This window comes from Struthio camelus, chromosome 3 (genome assembly GCF_040807025.1).
Source record: "Struthio camelus isolate bStrCam1 chromosome 3, bStrCam1.hap1, whole genome shotgun sequence".
Taxonomy (NCBI): domain Eukaryota; kingdom Metazoa; phylum Chordata; class Aves; order Struthioniformes; family Struthionidae; genus Struthio; species Struthio camelus.
Window position 1 is genome coordinate 56,673,792 of NC_090944.1, and position 12,026 is coordinate 56,685,817.

Genomic DNA, 12,026 nt, shown 5'->3' on the forward strand with positions numbered 1-12,026 from the left:
GCAGCTGGTGTATTCAGGCACCTGATAGTCACACCTGATTTCCCCTCACAGTTTTCCAACCCAGAGTGGGGAGAGTAGAGATGTCTGTATTTAGAGGAGATCAAATGGTAAGGACTACTAGAAGAAATCCTGAAGAAGTGGTCAGAAAAGGAGGGAGCCCTTAAGTCACCTAAGAGAAAAATTATGGGTGATAGTACAAACGAAGATAAGGACATTATAAGAGAAAGTTCTTACAAATCTCAATTATATGAATTAAAGGTAGAATTATTCTTGATAAGATGGAATATGGAACTGCTATTCAACAAGGATTTGTATACTTGTGGGTCTATACATGTTCTACACGTGTGGGCAGCACACAGTAGAAATAGCCTTAGACAAGAGATGGCTGATAAGCCTGTGGAAGCCCAGTTTTAGATTATTGGAACCCTTGTACTTAATGAAAAAGATTAATAGAATATTTACAACAAATACACAAAATACAGTATGCAATGCTTGCATGCATACTATTTATCATGTCAGTCATTTTACCTTAATGTTTAGGGTATACTAGATAAAGTAATTTTCTGCCTTTGAATACTACTGAATGCAAAAACAAATTTGTTTTCTGTATCAATCTTGCTTGTTATAGGTATGCCAATCACATACTCCTCTTTCAAAACCTAATGAGCAAAATCATAAACACAAGTCTCCACTTTATTGATGTGCTTAAATTAAGCATTAACAGAAAACAAGAGACTCCAAAATTCCATAAACAAACATAGTTTGTCACCCCCAATTAAAATTCATATGCCATAAACAAGTTAGTTTATATGCATACACAAAATCACGTTTTATAATATCATTAATATGATTAACTCTCAAAGCTCTGTTGACACTAGTGGGCCAATCTTATGCAGTTAAGAATGTACGTCTCATTGTTTCCTCATGATGAGTAATACCTTTCCTTCCGCATAGGCCCTCTATACTTCCCATTGTTTTAACGTATCATTCTCTTTTCTAATTTATCTTTTCATCAGTATAGTATTTTGTAAATTTGGCTAAGCTTTCCACCATGAACCAGCTTCACTTGGAAATTCCTAACACTTTGTGTCCCCATATGGCATAGAAAAGAAATTGTGTTTTTAATAAATATTACCACAGCACAAGCTGAAGCTCAAAGTGCTTATTGGTAGTGAACCCAAGTAAAAGCGATTTCATTCCACCTGAATAAATATTTGCCGGGTTTGACAGTCTTTTGAAGTGATCTGGGTCTTCTGAGGCACTCATCAGTTTCAGTTCCTCTTGACCTGCTTTACAGACATCAAAGACACAAATTCTTTCTATTTAGAGGTCAGCTGTATGTCTTAAAAACCTTCCCATAACTAAATTTCCCTTTTCACCCAAAATATTAGCGCTTAGTTTCTCCCTATTACATCAAAGCACTCTTATCCTAGTAAGATTATAGTTGTACTAGAAAGTTATACGTGCTCAAGACAGCTCCATGATACCACCTGGCCTGGTATAACTTGTATCTAAACTATTATATTATCTTACTCTGCAAAATAGAAACCACCTATTGGGAAAGGTTCCTGGCCTGTGCTAATTCACAAACTATGCTGGGAAATTGCTTTGGAGAGTGCTATTCAGCATAAGCCAAACCTATGGTAGACACACATGGAGATCATGAACAAAAGCCATACCGTGTTCTTTACAGTTTAGACTTCAGACCATGAGGACTGTCCATAAACTAAACAAAGAGTAAGGATCAGGGCAGGATAGTGAGCAGAGGGCAATTTTCTGCTTTATAAGGCAAGGGTTAGGGCCAGTAACACAGAGAAAGACAAAGGGTACTGGAAGAGAAATGTGAGCTCCCAAGAGAGTGAGCTTCATTGTGCATTTGTTTAAAAAAATAATCTAACTATATGACCAATCAGGAAGAATATTTGGTGAAGCTTTAAAACAGGTTATATTTCCAAAGTCTGCACTTCTTATTTTTGAGTCATTGCACAGTAGAGATTCCTTTCTCCTCTCATATTCCTGTTGGGGGAGTCAGGAGGGAAAAATGGAGAAAGCCTAGACTGGTAGAAAATATTATGCACTAACTGAGCTAGCGGAAACATTAGGAAAGAAGGTTCTGCAGTATTGGACAGGGGTTAAGAAGTCACAGGAAGAGATGTTTTGAGCTAGCAAGCTGCAAGATTTCCAGGGTACACACCGAAATTTTGGCAGCCGAAATGGTGGAAGCTGTGAGTATGTGGCAAGGTAAATAAGATGTTGAAAATGGAATCCTGAAAACCACATGAACCATTTCAGTACAACTGCCAGCTGGATCATCAGGCTGACAATTAAAAATCACTGACTTAACATTGTCAGACACAACAGAAGTACAAATATTGGCAGAAAACAATATAGGAAAGAATAAGGCACACATCAAGGTGCAGGATAAACTGCTAATTAGGAAGACAGAATTCAGGAAACAGTTGGAGAAAAATAGGTAGTACAATAAAAGAAGTTAGTGTGAAGTGCTTCATAAGCTTGGGAGCTAACAAGCAATTCTGGGCACCAAAGAACACTCTTGACCCAAAGGTTTCTCATACCTCTAGTTTATATTAGTTTTACTCCTCCAAAATAACACTCATGACATATCAAATGTACTTAAGCCATCAGTTTCTGGAAAGATTATTCTTTTGGACTCCACAGGCCTACTGCCAACAGCTGAGCAAAGCTCTCTGCTCCTTTCACTCTAGCCAGTTATCTGCAGTATTTACTCTACAAGCACCCCTGCCTAAAAATCCAAACTGAATGGACACAAACACTTAGGCCTACAGCTCACCATTATAGTTCAATTATTTACTGTTATGAGGATTAAGTTTTCTTTAAGCTGTCTCTGAGTCCATGAGTGCCCCACTTCAGACTGGAAACAGATGATAAATCACAAATTTTGGAAGCCCCAGATCTCTTAAAGGGCCAGAACTCTCTGACAGACTGGAACACATGCAAAAAGCTCCTCAGATATGCTACCTAGCGTTCTATGCAAAAAAAAGCGATTAACCTAGATACGAAGACACAGCAGTTCTGGAAGTGCTTAAAGACAGAAATTTTCCAACAGAGTTTATTTTCTTATTGATAAAAGCATAGGCAAATGACAATAGAATGACAGGCAGTCAAAAAAATAAATAAATTCAGCCATTGTTAATAACTGATCTCTCTAGCACAAAGCCTTTCAGGTAGTGATAGATTAGCACAAGGCAAAAAACAAATGTGATGAAGAGCATGGATCCACAGCTCAGTAACTTAAGAGTCTGTGGCTCAAAAAAGGCATTTAGGCTCAGGAAACAGTCACACCAGTATGTGACAAGCCATTAATTGTAAGGGACTGGTGCATTAGTGATGAGTCTACTTGGTTCCAGGTTACTGGGAGAAACAGAAGCATAAGGATATTTTATGTTTATTAATGAAAACAAATTACAAGCTCTCATTTTAACTGAAATGTTCTGGATAAACCTTTAACTCACCAATCAAAAGCCCAAAGTATTAAATCATTTTTAATAGCTACCTGTCACAGGAGGCCCGGGAGGGGTGGCAGAGCCAACCACAGAGCACCCTCACGCTCTGGTCCCCACAGCGCTCCATGGCTGACAGTATAGATGTCCCTGTCACTTATGAATGGATTCACAATTAATGGCAAGAAACAAATAGCAAAGTTTAATATGTATCACTGGTAACAATAACAACTAAAAGCTAGTAATAGCAACAACAACAGCGACATTACAGCACTAATCAATCAGTAACCATACATTGATCTCCCCGCACAACACAGGACAGGAACAATTACAGTACTTACAAACACAGACATGAGCTCAAACTGATGAGGTGAAGGTACCTGGTGGTTATGCCTTGGGGGGGGGGAGTAAGGGGAAGAGGAGGAGGAGGAAGGGGCCATGTGCGGGGTGAGGGGAGTTGGTGTGGCTTCAAGCCCGAGGGCTCCTCAGCAGGCCACACCGGGCGCAGTGTGCCACCGCCATGCACGCTCTACAGTAAGCAGGCCACAGCCGAGCCGGTGTGCCTCTTCGGTTACTGCTCCCCTGAGTGGAAGGGGAGTATACTCAGTGTCCATCGGTGTCAGTAGCCGGAGGATCCCCAGCTGCCTGACCCGGCATCCCGGATCAGGGGGCACGGCGGCGCTGGCTGCCCGCAGCCTGCCGGGGCGGAGAGCTTCCCTCGGTGGCGGGGAGAGCCTTGGACAAGGCTGCCTGGTGCCTTCAAGCCTTCAAAAAGGCCGCTGAGGCTTCTTCTCACTGCTGCTTCAGTGAATTCAGCTCTCGGCAGCTGCTACTTCGCCTCCGCCACCTCTTCTTCAGTGAATTCAGCTCTCGGTGGGTCCTTCTTTGCCACCGCTTCTTCAGTGACCTCGGCCCTCTTCTTGCCGCTGCCGCCACAAAAGCCGCTGCTGGGCTGGCGTGTGCCCCTTTTATCCCTAGCCCGCTTTGGGACCGCAGGCAAGCGATTGGTTAAAGTTGCCTAGACCCCTGCTCTTAGTGGTCCGTTTTCGATCCCTGATTGTAACGCGGACCTGTTTGCAGCCGGCCGTGCAGACTCGCCTTCCTTCTGGAACATTCTGCTGCCTGACCGGTCCGGGCTGCCGGGGTACATGTTAGCCCTCTGCTAATGATCTCAGGTTGTGGCAGTGGGAGATTTCTGCGGGCTATCCCGGGGTTACAAAAGGACAGGGTGATTGGCACCTTATACTCATTGTTCAGTAAAACCTGTTTTCTTAACTCTTCCCCTAAACCAAACCTCTCCATGACACTACCCTTCTCCACTGGTATTAATATTTCTCCTGTGAGAACATAGGAAGTTCATCCAGTCAATATCTGCACCCCAGCATGCTAGAAGTTGTGTTCAGACAAACACACAGTCAAACAACTCCTGAGGATTTAGACTATGGTCCTTAACAGAGGAAAGAGCAAGCCATTGCCTAACTAACACAAATAAACATTTTCAAAAATTGTAAATTACTTCCAAAAGATGTGTTTTTCTATTCAGGATTGCTGTCCTTCAAAACAAAACAAAACAATAATTTAAGTTTAGAGCAGTAAGGACAGCCAGGACCCCGGGTGCACCACCAAGCTCTGCAGCTTTGCTGCAGTGGTTTGGCTGCCTGAGCTTAAGGCTAGCTCTGATTTAATCAGTCGATCAATCTCCAGTTTTTAACTAATAGGGACTTACTTAAACCTCTCTGTATGAAGTGGCAGAAGCAACTCCAGATTTGTGAACAGAAACTCAAAAAAAAGTTCGCATCCCCTTTTTTTAATCTTACTGAGTTCTTGGCCTTAGCAGTTACAAGGAGAGCCACAGCTTAATTAAGCACTGTGTAAAAATAGTATTTAATCAGGTAGGAATTTTCCATCTTTCTCTTTGATTGAATATTCTCTTGTTCTTGGCTTTATCTATGACCTTGACATGTTCAAAGAATTATAAGAAATTAATGAAATGTGATCTCTCTTTGTAGAATTCGTGTCATTAACCTGCATTTTATGGTGTTAACTCAAATACTTTAGTAGTCTTTTTCATTTATTACTATTTATTTTAAAATTATTTAAAAATGAAACCAGAAGCCCCAAGGAAGGTCTGACTTGAAAATAAGAGCAACAGAGGTCATTATGAATATGCATTTCTCGCTCTGTCTCTTTGTGCTGGAACTCCACTGATAATTGAATCCATCTCTAGAATTTTATTTTAATATTCATTATGACAGTTTTCAGATGTCAAAGAAACAGTTTTTCCTTGCATCCCATGACAGATATAGGTATATCCTTCTTGTATTTCTTTAACAGATTATATTATTTTATATTATAATATATTATTCTAACGATTAAGTAAAGGATATCTACAATTGCAAACATTTAAAAAAAGTTAAAATTCAGTGGTGTAGGAATTAACTGTGAAAATAATTATGTTATAAAATGTATCAAGAATATCAAAATTTGGTATTTCAGCATTTATTTTATTTTAACTTAGGCAAACAGACAACTGTTTCCATATTGTAACATTTCCCTATTGTAACATCTTATTATATGTTTTGTAATTCTCCTATCAGTCAGCTTCTTTTACTTCCCACAGCATAATCTTCTGACCACTTACATTTATGCATAACGAAATCATAGGTTGCGTCCATTCAGGGAAGGTAATTCTGTCATTCTCACATAAACCTATTCACTAACATATATATCTTTACATAGACGTGTTGCTAACAAAAAGTCTCTACTTGTAATTCAAGTAAACTTACCATTAACTGAAAAAGAAAAGATATTGCGTTTTTGCAGTACCTCTCAGGTTTTAACAGTTACCTGTAACAAGAATTTTTGCATTCTGGGAAAATTATATAAGGACTTTCTAGTCTAAAAGCAGAAAAATGTTTTGTTAATTATTTCTACTACAGAAAATATATCAAAATAAATATTATTGTTCATAGCTTCTTTTAATTTGTTTTATATTTTACATTTTTTGTTCCTCTAACAGCAATGTGTCAATTACATTTAGATTATGCTGTAACATGACAGCATACTTAGGTCCTTTGGCTGCAGTTTTAAAAACTTAGGGCTACTGTTGGTTTAGTATTAACGAAAGCATTTTATTTTGTTCTCCAGAAGTGACTCATTTCTTTCTTGTGCTATACTGCTAGGGACATTGATATTTTGAAATAGGTGTCCTTTAGGACATTCAGTACTTACCCTGCTACCTAGCTGTGATGAGAGAACATCTGGCAATTACATTACAACACAAATGTAAGCAATATAAAACAGATTATTCCTACCACATATTGTTTTAAGTCATCATGTGAAAAATGCAACCAATGAGTGCAGTAAAATAAAATACATTTTTAATGTGGTTTGAAGCACCTTTTCTTATTAAAATTATGACCTCATAAAGACATATAATATATAGGAGAAAGGTGTATGTGTATATGTATGGATGAACTAATTCAAGATAGTTATCAAGGTTTTGGATTCATGATATGAGAGAATACAAGATACTACTACTGGTACTATCTTGACATTCCTTCATAACTAAATGAAAGGAACACTGAAATATCTTAAATCTTGATTTCCATCTTTGTGTTTGTCAACAGCAGAGTTCTCTATTCCAAACAGGTTTAATGTCAGCTCCCATAAAATTAGAGTATTTAGTATATTGTAATGGTGTGATTGTTTTCTCTAGATTCTCCAAAATACTACTGGTATTCTAAAAGCATAAAATATCAGTCCATTCTTCGTATATATGTGCTTAAACTAGAGCCACTTGCAGCTGTAATGATGAATGAGAAGATTTCAAATGTATGAAAATTATTATCCAAACTTTAGCTCGGGTCACTTCAGGCATTGTTCCAACCTTACTGATGTTCCTGTTTGTTTACATTGATCAAGAAACAGTAAGTTTGAATTTCAAGTTCAGTTATGTCGTACAAAAGTAATTACAAACTCTGTCAGTTTTTGGCTGTAGATTTGTGGCTTTTCCATCAAATATTTAATCCCAAGAAATAGCATAATTAGTCTCAAAATGTACACCTGCCAACTGTATTACCATATGAAAAGTACATTCTTTTTTCATGTATTTGTTGCTTAGTAAAGCTAAGCTATAAACTCAAGATCTGTAGTAGCTCTCGTAAGGTAAATAAATTACTTATGAAACTCAGTCTTTTGATTTAGGCAGATGATATTGAAAAATATTGTTGAAATGTTACAGAATAATCAGAAGTTAAGTTACACAGTTTCCATGGAACTAGGAACTGTTCCATGGAACACTTTAACTGTTAACTGTTAACTAGTTAACTGTTTAAATATAGCTGATTTTATTAAAACAACAACAATAACAAAACAAAATAAAAAATCTTTTTTTCTTAAATATCAATGTTATTTACCTTGAGATTATTTAAAATATATTTTCTAGGCTCTGAGCTAACCAAAAATATAGACATTTTATGTCCTATCAGCTTAGTTCCCAGAATGTGACTACAGATTTTCTTCATTTGTATTCCTGCACGTTCCTGCACCAATAAAAGATGAAAGGATGCATACAAGATCATGGCCCTCTCCTTTCTATAGAACTGTCTAAGGATGTAAAAGAATAATGTACATTCAAGGAAACAATAAAGTGAGCTCAAACTTCTCTAGATAATATGAAATACCTCTTCTTTTAATACAGATCCTGACAAGTTATGCCCTGAGTCTTAAGACTGTTTTTCTTACATACTACATTTTTAGCCTGTGAACTTCATAAGTATGTTGCCTACAGAGGGTACATTTCTTTCACACCTGCTTGAAGATTCTGCAGTTGTTAACTAAACTCACTTTTATTTCTGCATCGTCCATATCTCCTCCTTCAGCTGCATCCTCCACTGAGAAATGAATATCCTCTCACAGTAGCACTGGCTTAGAGATAAGAAGTTGGATCAACATCTGTAACAGAAATATATGCTTTTCTTTAGATCATAAAGAGTTCCAGAGACACTTACTTCTTTTTAGAAAGTCCCATTCTTCACAGACTATATCTCATTTATGGTTAATTTTCTACTGCTTTGACCTAGTGACCTTATAAAAGTCTCCCATAATATCATCTGTAGGGACAAAGGAATTCACAGAAGGACTTTTTCTTCCCTCATGTTGAGATCATGGACTGAATCACCAGGTTTCCGGAACTTCTTAAATTGAAGCACTAAAACAGCAGTCTCCTAGGAGCTGTGGAGAGTGATTTTCTTCCATGGTGTACTAGACTGGATCCTATTTACTGTTTGGGATGTTTTACCCAAAGAATATTGTGTTAATGTGGTTAACCCAACAGGGTACCTGGGAAACGCCATCTGAGGAACTCTAAGGTTAATCCAGTTATGCTGATAAGACATAAAATCAATCAAGAAAAAAATATCATTTCTGTCTTGAGTCCTTTAAAAGGAAAATTCTTAACATCCTTTTCCCTCCTACTTTTCTTCCAGTCCTTTCTATTCAATCAGGAACACTTGTCTTGATGAAACATTATCATTTGTCAGACTTAAATGCTAAAATAAACATCAGAACTCCTTTTTTCCCAAGATGAAGTTTCATGGTCTGCTCGTCTAGTCTGTGTACAGGGTGCAGTCAGAATGGGCAACCCCACTCTCTCCTGCTCGTGGCTGCTTGCTCCTAATGCTTGCACTGGACGCAGCAAGAGTAAGACTGCCGGCTGAACTGGCTCTTTGGACTGATAGAAAATTCATCAGATACTTGCAGCTCATTTCTCACCAGGTGAAAGTAAAAATATAGAAAAGTACCTCCCTCCCCTTAAGAGGATAACACAGAAGCCTTACCTGAAGGTCTTTTCTTATTATCTTTTATGCCATGTCTGGCTATTAGCTGTTGAGTCAACATCACATTTATTCATCAGTGTTCTTTCTTACTATCTGTCAACATGAATAGATCAACCCAAATATCCCACATTAAATAGTTAGATGGACAAAAAGGAATGACAATGCTGCAAGAGAGGTAAGGTGACCCTGCAGAGGCAGACAACTCAATTCTTGCTGCTAAATTATTAACAGAAATAAACTCGGAATTAGTCCCAAACTCCATTCCTTCTACCTCACCTGAAGATAAGAAATAAAAGAGAATATTTCTCCTGCCCCCCCCAACTTGTTGTTCAGTGTTAATGTTTTAGCTCTGATGAATGTCCAAATAAAAATTTCATACTCTTTCTGCTTCTCCATAACAGAAAACTCGTTTGCCTCTTCTCCCCCTCTGATGCATGTCCTACACTCCCAGTTTTTACACTATAAACTTTGCAAAAACATGAGCATACGGTATATCCAACAAGTGCTGCTTGGTTATTTTGGATCTATGTCTTTTTTAGATATGAGTATAGCTATAGCAGTCAATATATTGATCAATATGCCACTGGAAAATTTGCACTAGAAGCAAATGCTCTAGATCGTACTGAGAAATGTTCTGCATGAACACAAAAAGTGCATGAACAATTACTTCAGTTCAGTTTTGAACTGAGAAGTGGAAAAAGATGTTGGTTATGCATTGACCTACTCCATTCATTTCATAGCAGTAACTTAGTTTACCTGAGTCAAAATTTTTATCTATTTCTAAAACTGGCTATTATGACCAATTGTTTCTATCTAAAAAACCAGTTTATTCTGTCCTAGAGTCCATTTTAATAAGCTGTGCTTATTTATACAAGTTCTTGTTTGTGTTACCCTTAACGCTGGTCCAAAACGCTTCTAGTCAGATTGCCTCCTCAGTTTAATACTGTGTTAATAGTGGGCTTTTGATTTAAAAATAAAAATTGTTTCAGCTTCAGCACAAAATTGTTAAATTTACGTTGGTTCTAAAAACCATTTTTGATACATGTTGATCAAATTCCAAGTTCTGATCAGTGAGGAAGGATTATCTGAGAAAATATAAGACAGACAAGACAATTCATGAAATAGATTATTTAAATAAAGATTTGTATTGATCATATTCATCACTTATTACAAGTTAACTACTTGATGTTTTCAGTACTTCATTAAATTTAATATAGATCTTACAGCTTTAAACTAAGTACTAATTGCAAATCATTAAAATAAAATTACTATATAGACAAGTTAGCTTTTCATCACAAAATTTCAATATTTAAATTTACCTAATTAATTTTTAACCACTTAAATAGATTGATGTGATGTGATATGCTGTGTGGTGATAAATACCTTTTCATATGACTCAAACTTTTCTCCTATTCATTCTCACTTGGAAAATAGCAAGAGGAGCGAATGCAGTCATAAGAAAACTTTTGATCTCTGCTGGCACACCATAGTATTTCAGCTAGAAAAAGACTTGTTCTAGAGGAGAAAAAAAAAAAAGTCTTTGTAAGTTGATAAGAAGTCAAAAGCATTTTGAATTTGTAGCAGGTAGTCAGCATCCCATCATCGAGCTGTTCTTTTAAATTTTTTAAAGACTTAAATAATCAGTGCTTCAGTTCAGGACTTTATCCTGATACTTATCTCAAATACTAGAGCAAATGAAGACACATAGGGTTTGTTGTTTCCTTGGAGACACAGAGAATTAAAATAGAGCTAGTTATGGGAGGAGCTGTCCATTTGAGGAATCCTTTCTTATCACAAAATTGCATCTTTGCTCTTGTAGCCTAAATTTACCTGCACCCAATTCCTGTGTGGCCAGGGAAGGGCAGGATGGGAGGAAATATGCTTTAGCAATGAATGCCTTAGTGGCAACTAGTATGTAGGAGAAATAGCATACCTCTGATTTATACTGAAAACCTAGAACATCAATATCAGCACAGAAAATAAAACTGAAAGCCATCTTTCATCCTTATCTCCCAAGAAGTACTGATTGGCATCTAAAAAATATTTTGAATCTAAATCAAACTTAGTTTTGTACTTATAATAACAGAAAAATTGGCTCTATTGACCAACAATTCTTTTAACTGATAATTTATGCTTCTGTAATACAGCTTTGGAAAGTCAATGTGATCTGAAAGTTTATAGGCATTACATTGCTAGCTACATAGTAACTAGCTCCAAAATCATCTCCTAAAATTAGATAATTAACTGAGGGGAGAAACTAGTAATGTCTATCAGACAAATATGTGTAATGTCAAAAATGTAATGCGCTACATTCTCCATAACATTCAATGTGCAGTGCACAGTGTTCAAGTTATGTGTATTGTATCAGTAAAGACAACAAAGAGCTGGTAAAGTAAAAATCCTCAACTTTTACATGTTTCTAATTAGGTATATATCTTCACTGAGGCCTTAAGCTCTGTTCTGCCTCTGCTATGAGTGTTGAGATAAATAGCTAAAGTGCACTGCTTGGGTGTCTCTATACCATACTGTGATCACTTCAAAAATTCAGTGTAGACATGCCGTATAACTTAGAGATACTATGATAGTCATGTCTTCTTCAAATTATCATCCAGCAATAGAGGTGAGTGCTATTGATTATATCCCCCTTCAAAATTGTGTCATATATATAGGAATCAAGGTTTTGTGTTAAAAAGCTCCATGAAGA